General features: G+C 41.6%; 1 long non-coding RNA gene across 1 annotated transcript in view; it reads right to left on the reverse strand.

Moving 5' to 3' along the window:
• LOC141572452 (uncharacterized) overlaps window positions 1-17387 on the reverse strand; it is a 38675-nt gene extending 21288 nt beyond the window's left edge. The window contains exons 1-2 of the long non-coding RNA XR_016018766.1: window positions 17209-17387; window positions 6953-7093 (exon numbers count right to left, since the gene is read on the reverse strand). This is a non-coding gene — a long non-coding RNA (uncharacterized LOC141572452). The remainder of the gene's footprint in view (window positions 1-6952; window positions 7094-17208) is intronic.
• Between the last annotated feature and the right edge of the window lie 396 nt (window positions 17388-17783).

Genomic DNA, 17783 nt, shown 5'->3' on the forward strand with positions numbered 1-17783 from the left:
CCCGAGTGGAGGCAGGGAAACAATGTGACAGAAAGTGCACTGGATCTAGCCCCAACCTGTGGTCCCATGCCTTCAGCATCCCCTGCATCTCACATGGTTATTCAAGGAGTCCCTGGGGTGTCTTAAGCATGACTCACAAGTAAGCCTGCTCTTAGTAAGAGTGGCCCTGGTTTTGCATTCCCCTCCGGGTCCCCAGGGTTCTTCCTGTATCCTGCAGAGACCACCATCGCACATGGCAGCCAAGGTGGTGTGAATGGTGAGATGCCAGAACTGCTCTGTGTTTTGTTTTATGTGGAGGATGCTTCTTCACCTCTTTCCTCTTGTACTTCTTGGAGGGTACGATAGTAATAATGATACTAACTGTAATAATGATAGTGAATTATTCCACGTGGGTTGCTATGCGCCAGGTACTATTCTAAGTGTTTTACATGTCATTCATTTGATCCCCATAACAACCTTACAAGACAAATGCTATTTTAACAATGGGGACTCTGAGGAATAGAGAAGGTAACTTGCCTAAGGCTGTTTGTGATGCAGTATTCTACAGCTGAGTTTGCTTACATACACACACGCACACATACACACACACACACACACACAGAGGAAGAGAAAGATGTCCTCAGAAATAATTAATATTTACAATCACACACATACATGCGCACAAATACATACTGTATATAGAGCAATGGCATCATACTTTTAATACAGTTTTGCAAAATCTTTTAATGCAGTTTTCTCACTTCCGATTTTTTTAGGCATGATGTTATGTACTAAATATAGATCTCCCACCATCTTTTTGAACAGCTACATGGTGTTCCATTGTGTGAACATACCAAAATGTATTTAATGAATACCTTATTTTGAACAATAATAGAGTTTTCTGATTTTTTCTATTCTACTAACACTGAAATGGACCTCTTTGGACTTGTATCTTTAGACTGTCTTGTTATTTCCCTAATATTAAATTCTAGAAATTGCCTTACTGCTTCAAAGGGGATGCAAATTTTCAATTTTGATAATATATTGTGTATATTGCCTGACCGTTCTCTAGAAAGTTTGTTGTATCAATTTGAATTTACACCAAAGCATATGAGAATGCTTGTTTACGCACACTCTAGCCAACATTGGATACTATCATTATTTTTAATAATTTTCAACCTAATAGGTAAGAAACAATATTTCATTGATGTTTTCATTTATGTTTCTTTGATAGCTAGTGAGGTGCAGCATTTTTTTTCTAGTGATAAAAACGTATGTATTAATCCTTTCCTTTCAGCCACTGAGTCCACACATTTTAAATCTCACAGCCACAAGATTACATAAATGCTTATTTATATATTCTGGTATTTTAATGGTTTCTTTTTTCAATCAAAACTTTAACATCTAGAATTCACTTTTGTGCAAATTATGATACAAGAGTCAAATCTTCTTTTTCAATGCTTGTCTACTTGCCCCCGATCATATTTTATTGAACAATCCATTTAATAAATAGTTCTTTCCCTAATATTTTAAACTGACATCATTAATATATACCAAATTATTATACTTACTTAACTCATCTTCTGGGTTTTCTTTTTAGTTTTATGAATCAATCTGTCTGACTACTTTGGTACCATACCACATGTGATAATTTAATTTCTACTAGGGCAAGTCAGTCTCATTACTCATTTTTCTTTGTCTTTTCATGACTATTCTAACACAATTATTCTTCTAAATGAACTTTAGAATCATTTGGTCAAATTCCAAACAAAAATCTCATCAAATTTTAATTGGGATTGCATTAAATTTATAAATTAATTTGAGGAGAAATGACATCTATAAAATATTAAACTTCTAATCCAGAAACATGGAATGTCTCTTGATTTATTAACATCTTTTATGTCCTTAAGTTAAATTTGTAATATTTCTCTGATAGATTTGTCATACTTCTTATTAAGATCAGTCCTAGTTATTTTACGTTTTTGTTGCTATTGTTTATCTGATTTTAATATATTTCTAAATAGCTATTTCTGTTGTATACAGAAGCTACTGATTTTTATGTTAATTTGGTAACTGAGAGCTATGAAATGCTTTTATTATTCTATTTTTCAGATCATTCTCATTTTTTTCTGAGTAGACAATCTTAAATAAATAATGTTAATTTTGTCTCCTTTATAATATTTATGGGACTTATTTTGGTTAAATTGTTGTTTTGACACATATGTTTTAATATGGGAACACTATGGAGCAGGGGAACTTTTGAAAAACTCATAGTTCTAATAAAGCGTAAAATCATTACTTTCTTTTTAAGTATTGTCTTTAACCAATTCAGCTGACCATTAAACTTTTCCTAATTTTCATTCTAATTATGGGGGGAATGACGTCATAATTTATCTCATTCTTAAATTATTTTCAAATTCTAACAAATGAGAAGGAGAGCAAACAAGAGATTGAGATTAAGTGCTCTAAATTGTGGACACTGAAGTCAGACTGACTAGGTTCAAATCCGGCTTCTGTTATTTATTAGTCATTATTATTTGTGGCTATTATTTCACCTACATGTTGTTCCCGATCTGTAAATTGGGAAATAATAACTTCTACTTAACACAGTGGTTGTAATGAATGACACACCTATGCGGTACAATACATGTCAAACAGCAGCTCTAAATAAACATTTGCTATGCTTATTTATAATTTTGCTTAGTTCCCAAATCTTGCTCTCACTTGCAATTTGCTATCCATCAACAAGGCAATCTCAGCAGTTCTTCATATCAGAAAACATGAGTAAAACAAATTCAATTCCAGAATTATTGATGATTAATGCATATTTTCACAACACTTTCATGGGAAGGCAAAGTGGTAAAACATTTCTGAAATACCCTTAAATTTTCTCCACTTTTTCCAAGGTTCTCCCTTCTGTGGTTGCTATATTTCTTATCTTTCTCCTCTGTCTCCAAACCTCTCTTTGCTACCTCCAAATGTGGTTTTATTTATTTATTTATTTATTTATTTATTTATTTATTTATTTATTTATAGTTTTATAACAGCAAATATACTTAGATGACTGTGAGAAATTTAATTATATTCTATCCAATATGAAGTTAAAATCATACTATAACCCATATCATTTCCCAGCGCACATCCCCCTGCGCTCTCCCTTCTTCTCTTTATATTTAATATACAGCCAATCCAGTAAGATTAACTCTGTAAAAGCCTAAAAACATAGAGGAAATCATTTTCTACACTTCAAATGGGAAAAAATATGTACCATTAATAACCCTCACAATATATTTATGTACTGACTATTATACTTGGATACAGAAAATATGATTCTAGCAAATAATTTGAACCTAGACCGTGTATATGAATTATCAGAGAATGAAAAGACTGTTCCAAATTATTGATGTTCCTTTCTTAGATGACCAAGAAGACTACTGGTTATGTATGGTTATTTTTCTAGTGGTACCCACCCACCAACCCATGCCTATGCTAAAAGATTAATGGTTTGATTTTTGGATCACATTAAAAAATCATTTATAAGGAGGGTATTAATATGGCTTTATGTTTTCCTATATTTTCTGATTGGATTGTTCGGTTGCCGGATTATATTTAACTATAGAGGTTGATAGTAAGTATAGATGTCACATCCTTGACAGAATTTTCATTACATCACATCAAGGGTACATACAGCAGGTCTGTTGGCAGTGAATTTCCTCAGTTTTCATTTGTTTGAGAAAGTCTGTTTTTCCTTCTCTTTTGAAGGATAATTTTTCCGGCTATAGAATCCCAGATTGAGGGAGTTTTTTTCTTTCAACATTTTGCAGTCCACTCCACTCTCTTCTTGCTTGCATGGTTTCTGACAAGACATGTTAATACCTAGTTTTATTATATTATGTTGTTAGAGTGTAGAATGTATAGTTTCAAATGTGGAAAACTGGTTCAGATTTTATTAGTGGGTTAGGATATGAGCATTTTTGTGAAAAATGCCATAAACTTTGGAAAATAATGTGTCTTCTGTTTGTAGTGCATACAATTCTCCATTTAGATCAGTGAAAGCTATTTATTCAAGTTAGTTTTTACTTCATTCACTTCCTAAGTACTTGTGCTGTGAAAAAATGAGACGTATCTTTGAATTTTTCAATTGTACTTTCATCAATTTCTCTTTATTAATTCTTACAGTTTTTAAAAATATTTTAATGCTATGCTATTAGTAGATTTAAATTAGTAATTATGATAATTTTATATTGTGTAATCTAAGCCATATTAAGTAACACCCTACTTCCTTTTATCCTTTGTGTATAACATGAATTTTAATTTGAGTTCTAATAGTACGTTAGACATTTCTGATTTTTTTCATTTCATTAGCATATCTCCATCCCTGTGAACATCTCTAGACCAATTTAGTTTTAGAACATTTCCTATAAACAGTATGTAGGCTGCTTTATAATTTTTGCATTCTTTTCATTTTTTAACTTTCTATTGATTAGAAAATTATCCACTCCGTTTTATTCTAATGGATTACCTGTTGTTTTTTTCTTAAAGCATATTGAACTTTTATTTTTCTATCACAGTGAAGCACATAAGCATTATCTTATTATTGATTATTGATTTCCCTATCCCATCCCCACCCATAAACTCTGTAGCCATGAGGACAGGCATATAAATAAAGACTTGCAACCTGAAACATAACAAAATGAAATAATATAACCCCCATCCCTCTTCCATTTTCTGCTCCACAGAGGCAATCCCTTTCAACTTTTTAACCTGATTTTAAAAAATGTACTCCATAACTCTAACTAGTATGTTTACACTGTTATATGTATTCTCAATAGAGTTTAACCAGTTCTTGTTTTAGACTCTTCTGAGTACCACCCACCTGACTCTGTAACTAACTGGGACTACTGGAAGCGTAGAGTGTTCTGTGATGTAAACTGTATTCTTAGCTTTCTCTGGGGGCAGCTTAGGGTCCTGCTTTCCTCACTCAGCTGCGTCAGCTATACTCATCCATTTACTTCTCAGCTTCCAAATTTTATTGGTACTATTTTTCTTGGCCATTTTCAATTTTTGTCTAAACATTATTTGACTTTCATGTTAGTAAGGTTTCAAGAGGAAGTAAAACTAAAGGCATGTGTTCAATCTGCCCTTTTTCATCAGAAATCCTGGGAATTATTTTTTTTTTAAATCCTTGAAATTCAAACATGTTACCTGAGTTTACGTTAGGGCATATCTCCTTTTATCCATTTTTACCTGGGTGCTCAAGCAGGGATTTGATTCTTCAGATCTAAATGTTTCCTTAGATAAAGAAATCTTCTCTGATTTCTGTGTTGTTCTGCTTCATTTCGCTTTCTGGAATCCTATTATAAATGATTTCTTAGTCCATTTGGGCTGCTATAACAAAATACCATAGACTAGGTCGTTTATAAACAACAGAAAATTATTTCTAACTGTTCTGGAGGCTGGGAAGGCCAAGATCAAAGCACTGGCAGATTCTACATCTGTTGAGAGCTCACTTTCTAGTTCATAGACAGCTGTCTTTTCACTATGTCCTAACATGGCAGAAGGAACAAGGGAGCTCTCAGGGTTTCTTTTATAAAGACACTAATCTCATTCATGAGGGCTCTGCCATCATGATCTAATCACCTCCCAAAGGCCCCACATCCTAATACCATCCCATTGGGCATTAGTTTTCAACATATGAATTTTTGGAGAATGCAAACGTTCAGTCTGTAGCAAATAGATTGTATCTCCTAGATATATTCTTTGTTTTTTATCATCTTTTTACTCATCATTTCCATCTGTTTTAACTTTGAATTCTGGAATACTTACTCAAAGCCAATTTAATTTTCTGCAATATTTAGTTAGCTATTAAATACTTCATTGTATTTTTGTGTGTGTGTGTGTGTGTGTGTGTGTGTTTAATGTTTGATAATCACATTTTTCATCTAGAAACTCCTTGGTAATCTCAGATTATCACTTTTTGATGTATGCATTGCCCTCTTACATCTCAATGAGAGCAAGGATTACAGATATTTTAAAGTTCCTTCTTGGTTCATGGAATGTATCTATGTCATAAGGGTATATTAGTTCTGACTCTTAAGAATCATCCCCTTATCTAAGGACCAGTGAATCTTTTTATGTAGCTGTGATAGCTTTTTAATTTTATAATGTTTAAAGAAGTGAAGGATACCTTGGAAGAGTGTGGTACTCTCTTGAGAAGCCACTGGCAATGAGTAAAATGCACCAAATCCTGGAGCGGTATATTACAGCTGAGAGCAAAGCGGATAGGGGACCAGATGGGAGAGCTGAAGTGATGCCAGTCATGCCTCTACTCTTAGCAGAAAACCTCTCTAGCTTAGCCCAGACCTGGCTGCCCTTGAACATGTCCAACCCACTGAGGTAAACTTACCTGAATCCTCTCTCTCCTTCACGGCTCAGCTCCAGGCCCTGTCTATCCTTTGATACTTTCTTTAACGGTTTGACTCTACAAAGATTAATACCCATGTCTCAACTTTCCTGCTAGTTTTTCCAACACAACTCAAGGCAACCACTGTCTCCAATTTCATGACTGATATGGTATTTGTATTATTATTAGTCCCAAGAGTGACCACAATATTTTAATTAGCATATGCATAGTCCAGCTCAATTCTTCACAGTTAGTGCCCGGAAGAGAGAATATGTGTCATTTGAGATGGATGATGACCGACTTTCTTATTAAATGAATTGTTTAAAACATAAGAGTGAAAGCCTTTAGCAATCTACAAAAGCCATATTGGACTAAAGGATTCTTTAGTGAAAATAACACTGAAACTTTGCTTTGCTGTTTATTGTTGCCCAAAAACTCACTAACACTGTACCTCTCTCTGAAGATAACATAGTCAAATCCACAGTCCTTTTCTTAAACCCTTAGGACCAGATATATTCAGAATTCCATTTCTTAGCAAATGATTGTAGAAAGTTAATAAAGGATCTATACCGTGTGTTGCATAATGCTTCCAGCAAGCTTGGAGGCAGCACATCATGATCAGACGTACAAAAATGTTTGGCTCCTGACTCTAGAGATGAATAAGGATGACTGGTCTCTCCCAGATCAAGTCAGGTTTTGCCATCAACAAAGCTGTAAAAAACAAACAAACAACAAAAATAACTTTCTATTTTCAGAGCTTTTATGGTCAAGAGATAATGACCTTTCCCTGCTTCATTCCATTTCATTCCATTGGTTAGTTAAAATACAATGATAAAATCTGCCCTGAGAGGGAGAAATGAGGGTCTCTCAACAAAAGATGGAGGTTAAAATAGTATTTGGAAGTGTTGTTCTGCTTGTTTGCATTGACTGTTTCTTTCCAGAAGTATAGTTTGGGACAATATTCTTCATTCTAGTTCAAGGACATGGGACATTCTGATGTGTTTGAGTGGGAGAAGGAGTTTGATCTCTTGAGATCAAGAGATTTGTTTGTAGGTGAGATGGACACCTACAAAACCACCAGAGGGGCCTCTTGAGTCTATAGCGATTTCTTTGTGGCTTTACCCTGTCTTTCCTGTAATCCTTCCAAAGCAATCCTCAGTGTGAACAGGCCCAGCAGTTAGGCCGACAGGAGAGGTCACTTCAACTGTGCATTATAATTCATTGTGACCTTTGGGGAATGTTCCCTAACAATCCTCACTAAGGCTGTTACAAGTCAGATGGTGGAAAAGTTATTACACATATTTAAAAACCCAAAACGAACATTGTCAAATTATCCCTGGAGCTGGGGGAGAAGGAGAGAAAGTTGGGAAGGAAGGAAGGAGGGAAGGAAGGAAGGAAGGAAGGAAGGAAGGAAGGAAGGAAGGAAGGAAGGGAGAGATATTTTCTAATCTCATTCATTCTTTTCTACAATGAAGTAAACAAAGCCCTAGAGAGTTGATTAAGCTCTGTGGTTAGCGTTCTAAGGTCAGGTACTAATAGGTCTTGGGCCTCCAGCTTGCCCCCTTATCTGCTCTTCTCTCCCTCCAAAGATATTTTCCCTTTTTTCTTTCTTTCTTTTTTTTTTGCGAGGGCTTGGCGGAGTTAGGGCAATGGAGGGACTTACTCTTGTGAAGTCTCACTGGCTCCTGTACAAATCAAGTTTAAGGAAGTGGAGTGGCTCAGGGCTCTATGCAGAAATGAGGTAAAGGTTCCAACCATGGTTCTGCCATTTCCACCATGTCACCTGACCACTGAGACCCTCAGTACTTTCTAGAATCTCTAATACTAGCACCTCAGAAGTAGGAGTCCTCAGGAGCCACTTCTTATTCTTGCAGGACAAGGCAAGGAGGAGGAAATCAGAAATTAAAGAGAAACTCTCTGTGTCCTCTTGCAGTCCAGCTTGGCCCAGGCACAGGGAACCCACTGACCAGAGAGCTAGGCTGGGCATGCCCCATGGCTGGTGCAGCAACCCCTCTGCCCTCAGCTCTCTTGTTCCTGCTCTGCCCTTGCTGTGGTCCCCTCTTCTCCCCACTTCAAAATCCAGCCCTGGACCTCCAGGCACAGACACTGCACTGTGGTTTGTGGCATTTGCACCTCAGCTCTCCCTGTGGGGTCTGCCTTAGATCATTGGCCTCATCCCTCTCAGGAAGTTCTTTGCACCCGTCTTCTGCCTGTTGGAGCCGAAGGCAGAGCTGGCAGGGAGCAGAGGAGGTAAATGTTGCCTTGCACAGTTTCTCCAAAGGCAGAACCTTTTCAGACCTTGTGGCATAGAGGAAAGATGGTAAGAGACTGTGCCCCTCCCCTCCTCTCATCCGTCTGGATGGGTGGATATGGCTGTGTTTTTACCCGGAGCCCAGTGCTCCAGTGACCTGACGCTTCTAGTGACAAGGAAATCCAAACCCTTTACTCGAAGTCACAGCTGCTCCCAGAAGGAGAAAGAGAGGGGAGGAAGACATTCTTCTTGCTATGGCTGCAAAACAGAGCTCTGGTGCCTTCCCCTCCCCCCAGGGAGACTGCAGCTCTAAGAGGCGCCCTCACACCTGCCTGCATTTTAATTAATATCATCCCTCCATCTATCAACAGCAAGTCAACATGCTTCACACTAGGGGAGAAAAACAATCCTCACCTTGTCAGCCATACTTCTCCGGGAGCAGCTGAGGGTCTCAACCCCCCTGACTCTCTGCCACCTCTTTTTGCCTGGGGGCTGTTGACAGGGTGCAGTGCAGCTTGCCACAGAGATGGCTTTGGCATCAGAAGGTGGCAGCATGGGAACGTGGCAGAATGGGTTGGGACTGGCTATTGGTCAGGCAGAGGCACACAGTACCATCTCTGCACTCAGGGTTTCCAGTCCTCAGAACACTGCTATGCGACGGGAATTTCTATCCCCATCTTAACAGAGGGGGCACTGGGGTTTGGAGAAGTGCAGGAACTGCTGAGGTCACACTGCTAATATAGGGCCAAGCTGGGCATCTGAGTGCAGATGTGGCCCCTGGATCCCTCATCTTCCTGCCTCACTTCCCCTGTACCCTATGGCAGCAATCTGGGGGTAGGGGGGAGGGCTGGGCTTGAGTCCCTCTCTGGATGACAGAGCTGGTGGTGGCAGGGCCTTCCCTCCTTGCCTCAGCTCCCTCACCCTCATGCATCACAGCTATGCCCTTGGAACACTGCTCAGCCTGCTGGGCTTTAGAATGTTATCCCTGATGATCATGCCTTTTGCTGAGCTATGAGAGAATCGCGTGCCTTTAGCAGCAGGGCGAGACAAGTTCTCTCCATTAGGTGAGACCACCTATAAGTGGTTGTAGTGTGTGTGGAGGCCTGTTTGTACCTACAGGATGTGGGTGCACAGGTGCCCAGGCCCACAGGAGTGCGTGGGAGTCGGAGCAGTATAGGATTGTGGCTAGGAGCATGCGTGTTAGTGTTTCTCCACGCACAAGTGGAACAGACTGCTGCTCTGTGTGTGTGGGCAGGCTACCATTCTAGCCTGAAGACGACGTTGTGGAACGTAGTGGCACAGATCCACCCAGGCTGTCACACCTCTCTCAGCCCCGTTTTCCTCATCTGGAAAAGAGCCGTGAGGTGATTCAATGGTACGGTATATGGAAAACGATGTAGTACCTGGCAAATGGTAAGCACTCAGTAAGTTGTAGATGTTAACTATGCTGACTATCCAATTGCCTTAACATTCTTTTTTGTTCAAGAAGATTACAAGATGTTGTCAAATGTTGCCTGGTAATCCAGATATATTCGCTCCCCTGTATTTCCAGTCTACCAGCCTAGCAAGCAGTGAAAGAAAGACACGAGCCTGGTTCCTTGTAGCTAATTCTTAGGGAACCCTCACCAAGTCTTAGGGATCCCTGTCTCCCTTCCAGGCGCTCACAAAGACTATGCCTTTAATAATACTGACATGTGGGAAATACTTCCGAAGCCTGAAAGAAAGAAACTCACTCCCCTTCCTCTTTATAAAGAGGATAAGATATGTCCTTTTCCTGAGCCTACCTTTCTCCCCTGCTCTCGTCGACGAAACCCTAGATTCTGGAAAATCCCCATCTGCCTTTGAAGCTGGCTTCTATCATCCTTACTAAAGAAAACTCCACTCAGCTGGGTCCTCAGCTACTTAGTAACAATTGTCCAATTTCCAGCCTCACTTCCTTTTATCGCACAATTGCCTGAGCAGGTGTCGGCGCCTCCCCTGCTCCCCGTGGGATAATGCCTTCCTTTGTGCTCAGCCCCGCAGGAGTGATGGAGAGGCGACTGCTGGGGTCTCTAGGGAGGGAGTCTTTGCCAGCGTAGGAATTCTCTCCCAGGTGATTCTGATGGAGGTGCTGGGCCTTTCCCAAAGCACGCAGGCCAGGAAAACAGGTCTAAACAGGGCCTCCAAAAAAGCAGGTCAGAAAAAGCAGTGGTGAGCCAGACTATGAGTCAGAACTTCAAGAGTCAGAAAGAGGGATTCCGTTGCGTGGTGGAGAATATCTCAAACGTCCCTGATCCAGGTAAAGATGGTCGTTTCCCTTTCAGAGATCCTGAGCCGACCCTCTTCAAGAATTATTAGATATTAACTCCAGTTGTGTCATTATCTTTGTAGAGAGAATTCCAGTCTCCAAAAGTTTGCAGTGTACACTCTCTCTCTCTCTCTGCTCTCTCTCCCTTTTTCTTTCCTGGATCCTCTTTGATCTAGCTCCCTGGAAAACAGCTTTTGTTTCAAGGGAATACAAATGCTTCCTGGAATGGGGAAGTTATCACAATACCCCTTGGCAGTGCCAGAGAACAGGATATAAACGGACAGGAGCTGCCTCGATGGTGCAGGAAGATGGAACAGAACAGAAGCAGGAATAAAAGTGGTAAAGATGATGGAAACAAAAACAAAACAACTTTCTCATCCCACTTTTTCCTCAGCCTACAGGCCTCAGATCATGACGGTGGGAGTGACGGCAGCAGAGGGGCTGGAACACTGTCAGGGAGGTGGTGACAGTAGTGGTATTAGAAATGGGGGTGATGGAAATGGTGGTGAAGGGGAAGGTACTCAGGCTGGTGGGCGTGATTGCAACTATCGTCTGGAACATTCTCCATACTCCATGTCTAGTCAAGTCCTACCCATCTCATAATGCACAAAGGAAAGGAACGTGGACTTAGGAGTCAGACTTCCTACTACTAGGGTCAACTTAGAAATCTTATCTTTTTCATTCTCAATTTGCTCCTCTATAAAATGTGGAGATCAGAGTAGGTGAATTCAGATGTCCTGGTCATGTCTTAAATTGTAGGATTTCAGGTTTCAGGTTTACGTCTAGTGTTTTCTCATCAATACTCTAGGCACAAATGTCCTGTTTCTCTGTGTTGAGAACACTCGATGCCCAAACCATGGCTCTGGTCATCAGCTTAGACGGCTGTGCTGAGAGCAGCGGCCTGGTCCGAGGCCTTGTGTTCTCATACGGCGAGGGCTGCTTTCAGTTCTGTGCCTGGAATGACGTCTCATGTAGAGTAGACATTCAGGACATGTCTCATGTTCCCTGGAGATGAAGACTCAACCAACAATTGCCCAGCACTTAGTGCCTTCCAGGCCCTGGCCTAGGTCCTGGGGATACAGAGATTGAAAGGCACATTTTCTGACTGGGAGACCTTCAGAGTGGAGGCAGCAGACATAAACAATTCAATAAAGCACAGATCAGTTTTATAACACACAGAAGAACAAAGTGAAATGGGCTTGCTGACGAGGGGGCCCGGGTAAGGTAGGATGCAATGATTTCATGTAAATCATGGAAGATGACTCTTGTCTCTCCATTGACAAGAAGAAAGCATGCAGGCATACAGAATTGAAATGACACACACATCAAGGGTAAATGGATGGATGTAGGGAATAGTTGGCTGTTGTGAAGGCTGGAGCCTGACTGTGAAGAGAATTGAGCTTTATCCTGTGGGTGCCAGTGAAGGGCTTTAAGCAGAAGTACCACACATTCCCAGCCTTTTCAGATGGGCCCTCCAATGGCAGGATGGAGAATGGACTGGGGTTCAGTAAGACAGAGGCAGAAAGATGAAACAGGAAAATCTCGAGTCTAGGCTTTATCTTGAGACCTGATGGAAGGCAGAGATGTTAGGACTAAAAGGGGGCAGAGAGCAAAAATAAAGGGGCACTTAGGGGGAGAGAGCTATAAAACTCTATGACCTATTAGATCTAGAGGGTAAGGGATGGGGGAAATTTGGAATGGTTCTAAAATGTCTTGCTTGGACGAGAGGTCACATTAGGATGTGGGAAGGAGGGTTGATGAGGATGGAATTAAGATCAGACCATTTCTCTTTACGTCTTTGGTCTCAGTATGATACAGATGCTTACTTAGTATTATAGACACTTGGAGAGTAAACCTCTCTTTTCCCATCCCTCTCTTGCCCACATCTCAGCAACTCATAAGGTTCTACTGACCTGAAGCATCCAGGAACAGGCTGGGTGGAGAGAGCAGAGTGAGGCTCATGGACCCAAGGTATTGGTTTCATTTCCCAATGACCAAATGCCTCTGTCCCAAGAAGACCTATAACCAGTCTCCCTTCGAAGGCCCCCAAAGCTTGATGCAATTAGTGAGTAGTGGGGCTCTATTTTTTTCTTTTTCTTTATTTTTTCTTTTTCTTTTTTGGCTTTTTATTTTTTATTTTTGGGGTGTTTTTTTTTTGGGTTAAAAGCAATTTCCATTTTATGCCCTTTGTCTCTTCATCCAAGCAAATGCCGGTGGGATCTGGCAACCTGAGTTCAATAGCCAGTCCTTTTGGTCTTTCAAAGGCTATGAATGTAATAAGAGCACTCAACCCTTCTGAAGATATGCAAATCTGTGCATTTAAAAGATTTACATTCATCCTTCACAGGCCCTGAAATATAAATATGAAATACCCAGAACCTTGTCACTTCAGTAATAATTAAGCTGATGGCCTATTATGTTCGATTGCAAATCAATATAGTATCTTTTGGTGCCACTTGAGTTCTTGAGGGTTGGCGTGGGGCCAGCTCCAGTTATACAATTGAATTGCTGCAGCTGCCTGGGAAACTTCGCTGCCGTTCCCATTCAGGAAGAATAGGCGGGTAACAATGGTGACCAGCCTCCCTGCAGTAATTGTGTACGAGGACACATTTCCAATGGGGTTTTTGTTCAGCAGGTGCTGTTATTTTAGTTTAATTTGAATTCTGAAATATGGAGGAGAGAAGGAGACTAATCTTAACAGCATCTAACCTACAGCTGTTCGAAAGAGGCCAGCAAACAGCATATGTTGCTTAGATGGAAATCATAATTGCTCATTCTCCCTGGGCTGTTGGCCCACCAACGTGGAGTCTCTGAAATTAGCCATCATTTTTCCGGCATTTTCCACAGTGGCAAGGCCTCCACAGGGCTCGGGAAGAGCTATTCTAGAGTGGCTCGCTCGCCAACAGGCTTCTGCTGCTGCTGCTGCTGCTGCTGCCGCTGCGTCTCCTCCTTCTTCTTCCTTCTTTCTCCTTCTTGGTCAGCTGAGATGATTTCCAGACACTACATAAAATGCATCCTGGGTTGGCTTCCTCTTTTGAGGCTACCGTGGGTAGGCTTTAGGAGCACTGGAGAGGGTTGGTGGCCACCCCAGCCCCAGACTCCCTTGGGGGCAGAGTGACTTGTACCCCTGGGTCAGAGCTGCTATGGGCAAGAAGAAAACCTGAACAGTAAGAATCAGTGTCGACACTGATTTGAATAAGAAATAATATCCACAGGGCGTGCATACTCCCCTCTACAAAACACTTTCACATGCTTTGTGTTTTTATTTACAACCTCATGACACCCTGTGGAAGGAGATGACAGTGTTCCCATTTGATACAGAGGGATGCTGAGAGGTAGGGACAATTCCAAATTAGAAATGCCAGGACTGGACTATACAAGGTCCTGGAATTTAAAATCCCATGTACTTTTCCCACACCAGCTGCCTCCCTTTTGTACTCTAGTGACTTCCTTCAGCTCCCTGGTTGGCAAGGAGTCCTTACAAATCAGCTTCCTTCAACCTCTAAATCTATGGTAATGAACACAAGGTCAAGTCCAGATTTCTCTGGGCTCTGCATTGGTAACTAATGTTTGCGTGATTTGGGGACTGGGGTTAGGACAGGTCACAGGTGTGACATACCAAATGCCAAAGTTTCTTCCTGTTCCTCCTTCTCACCTTTCCTTCCTTCCCCCCTCCTTCCTTTCTCCCTTCCCTTCTTCCTTCCCTGCTTCCTTTCACATTTATGGAGCCCCTACTGTGAGGCAGGCACTGAACTAGGCACTATAGAGGGGATACAAAGATGAACAAGATAAGTTCTTGGTCCTCAACAAGCCTAATGCAGAAGCAGATGAAGCCCTACAAGCTAGCAAAACAGCTTGATTGTTTCCCTAAGAGTGGTGGGGTCCTGAGTAGAAGAGGGTTTTACAGGGAGGTGGCCAATGAGATAGATCATGGAGGATGTGCAAAAGTCTTGCAAGTGGAGAAAAAGGGACAGGAATTCCAGACCTGGCGTGAGTCACTGGTCTCACCCTGTCACCGGCCATTTGTTGACACGGAAGGAGGGGGTTAAGGGCTTGGGGAGTGGACTGAGTTAGCTCGGCTCTCTTAGGGGCATCATGTTCAGGGCTGGCAGTCCCAGGATGAACATTTCATGTGATGTGTGGCCTGAAGGAGTGGAAGGGAGTGTGTCGCAGGGATCTGCCCCAGGTGTCTATTGTCAGTCCCTCCTGGCCTGAGAGTTGGGCGACATGCTGACGTGTCCTGAGTGTGGCTGGAACAGTGCTTCAGCTCAGATGCTGCTGCCATTAGAAGTGTGGGCAGTTCCTAGAGCTCTGGAATCTGAGGCTCTCACAGTGACTGTCTGTTCCCTGTCAGCGATCCATTTAGCCTTTTGTGTCAGAGGCTGTCACTTCCTCAGCCTAACCTTCATGCTCACCTTGTCCCTGATCTGGAATGTTCCTGGCTTTGAGATGTAGAGCGAGCCCTAAAGTCATACCAGGCTCACGCTCAGCTCCCAACAGCTGTGTGTCCCATGAACCTGCCCCCTGGATTCCAGAGTGGTTACAAATCCCATGGTTACGATCATGGCTTTGGACTCATAGCCGTGGGTGCTAGGACAGATCTAGGGAGGAAGTAGAAGGCAGTGTGGAAGGGCATGGACTCCATTGCAGGTCAGACTGCCTGGGGCTGGACTCTGATTTTGTCACTTCCAGCTGTGTAATTGTCACTGAATTGTCTCATTTGTAAATGGAAGACAATAATCTCTAATTGAGCACTCAGAGCCCAATAATTTTTAGCTGCTAGTAGTGATGTAGAAGCAGTAGTAGTAGTAGAAGAACAGTAATGGTAGTAACAGGAATAATAGTGGTAACGGTAGTACTGTAGTAATAATAATGCTAACGGTAATACCGTAGTAGTAATACTAATGTTAACAGTAGTACTGTAGTAGTAATAATGCTAATGGTAGTACTGTAGTAGTAATAATGCTAACGGTAGTGATATAGTAGTAATAATAATACTGATGGTAGTACTGTAGTAGTAATAATAATGCTAATGGTAGTGATGTAGTAGTAATGCTAACGGTGGTACTATAGTAGTAGTAATAATGCTAATGGTAGTACTATAGTAGTAATAATGCTAACAGTAGTGCTGTAGTAGTAATAATGCTAAATGGTAGTAACATAGTAGTAATAATACTAATGGTGGTACTGTAGTAGTAATAATGTTGCTAACGGTAGTAATGTAGTGATAGTAGTGGTAATGGTAGTAGTGTACTAATAGTACTGATGGTAATATTTCTAATAACAGCAAAGTTGCTACACCTCATCTTACCTGAAAACTGGGCAAATGCTCTCTCTCTCACAGCTGTGATGATGTTAACAGATAATTCAATTTCACAGACATTTCCTGAGTACTCTGAACATATGTGAAACTATCTATAGCCCAGAGTCTGTCACATGGAATTTCACCAAATGTTACATAAGTTTAATTGTGAAAGACCCTCATGGGTTAAGCAACTGGTATTTTTCTCCATGATTCTTTCTTTGCAGACAAATCATGGCCTTTCAGAGGAAGGAAGCCGGACTGCTACAGTGTCAACTGTACAGTGTGAACCAAGGGCAGGGACTATACATTATGTCTTTCACCATTGGTTCCCCATGACCCAGCACCACGCCTGGCGTAGGGAGTATTTAAAGAGTTAGTACGTTGGCTTAATGAATGCTTGTTGAATGCAGGCTGAATTAACTGTGCTGGGCTGCCTATGGAAAAGACCATGGAGAGCTCAGAAAGTGTCTAGCAGAGGAAGGTGCTGACTGTTTGGCTCTTAGCCTTCAGTTAGGACAGGAAGGAAAGAAACAGCTTTGGGGGCACCTGAGGGCTGCCTTGGATGAAGACCTCTGGTCTCCCTTTGTGAATGTGGAGAGAATCTGCTGTGGAACAGCCCCTCTCCCTCTATGTTTTTACTTTAAGCAAGCCAGGCAGACCCAGGACATGTGTGGGTGGGAATTTATTTTGGCAGCTCAAGTGAGGAAGGAAAGCCAAAACCTGAGGCTACTGAGTAAAACAGCACATGTTAATCTCAGTCTAGCACGAGTAATCCCAGCAAACATTGTGATCTCAGGAAAGGATAATCCCAGATTAAGCAGCTTCTGTGCGAGTCTTGTTCTAGGTGTAGCTCAGTGACAAAAGGAGGATATAAGTGAGGTCTGGGGGAGCAGCACTTTGTCCATGCAGCCATGATCAGACCCAGAATCCCAGTCCCCCACCACCACCACCTGGTTATGATGTTAGGGGAAGGTTTCCCTTACCTGCTGATGGCGGAGGTGACTGCTTTTCCTCTAAGAGCATGGGCATTGGAGCACATTGCAAAAAGAAAAAAAGTTACAAGATGAGGCAGTCTCTAAGAAAATAGAAAATAGCACAGGTACTAAAATACTTGCTCTGAGAGGCCCTGGCAGGATAGGCACATGAAGATATGGCTGAGAGAAGGCTGTCTACACTAGGAACAAACAATCGTCTCAAGTGTCAAGGTCACTTATTTATCATGCCCAGAGCTGTCATGTGACCACCTCAGCCTGGAAGTTGGCAAAGAAGAAGGAATTGGGAATGATTGACCTACTGTGTCTACCAGCAGAAAGTCTCCATGCTAGGACACAGATATACTGGTGTTGAATCAATGCTTTTATTTATTTTTGTTCTGAAGACTTCCGTGACTGTGCCAGGAGCTCTAGAATCAAGGGAAAATGGTAAGGTGGGCAAGACGGCAAAAACTGGGCTGAGCTGCTTGTCATTTCCTGGGGAACTGGGTTATTTTGTCGCTAATCTTACTCACACAGGAGACTGTTGGTCTGGAAATCAGAGCTACCCGGTGAGTGAGGTGAGC

The sequence above is a fragment of the Rhinolophus sinicus genome, chromosome 14, assembly GCF_057876585.1.
Source record: "Rhinolophus sinicus isolate RSI-liver-muscle chromosome 14, RSI-T2T, whole genome shotgun sequence".
In the NCBI taxonomy this organism is placed as follows: Eukaryota; Metazoa; Chordata; class Mammalia; order Chiroptera; family Rhinolophidae; genus Rhinolophus; species Rhinolophus sinicus.